The sequence below is a fragment of the Alligator sinensis genome, unplaced genomic scaffold (genome assembly GCF_000455745.1).
Source record: "Alligator sinensis unplaced genomic scaffold, ASM45574v1 scaffold2004_1, whole genome shotgun sequence".
NCBI classification, from domain to species: Eukaryota; Metazoa; Chordata; order Crocodylia; family Alligatoridae; genus Alligator; species Alligator sinensis.
In genome coordinates, this window is record NW_005844137.1 from 6,666 (window position 1) to 7,143 (window position 478).

Below are 478 nucleotides of genomic sequence, written 5' to 3' on the forward strand. Positions count from 1 at the left end.
ATCACTTTGTCAAGGACTGGATAAATAATGATTCCAGGAAGAGGAGCCTGACATGGTGTAATGCGTCTAACATACAAAAGGACAAAAGCATGGGTGAAGAACTGCAGCATCTTTCTCCGAATATGTATCTCTCTCAGCTGGGAGAAATGTTGCATCTGAAATGCATCAGCATAGCAGATTGACTATCGAAGCAATTCTTTGGTCTCCAGAAAGAAGAGAGGAATCGTATCAGAGAATCCAGCTTTTCTTCACCGTTTTAAGGTAAAGAACCATTTTTCTCTGAATTTCTTCAACATTTTTATATTATTATATTATTTTATATTATATTTTCTTCAAAATTATTATAATATCAGATTTGGATGGCTTACTGGATATGAAGTGAACATATGGATAGACAGAGAAATACAGCTAATTTGAGCATTCATGACTGAAAATGCTATAATCAAACCTGTTCCATAAAAAGAATAGGCTGAATAGC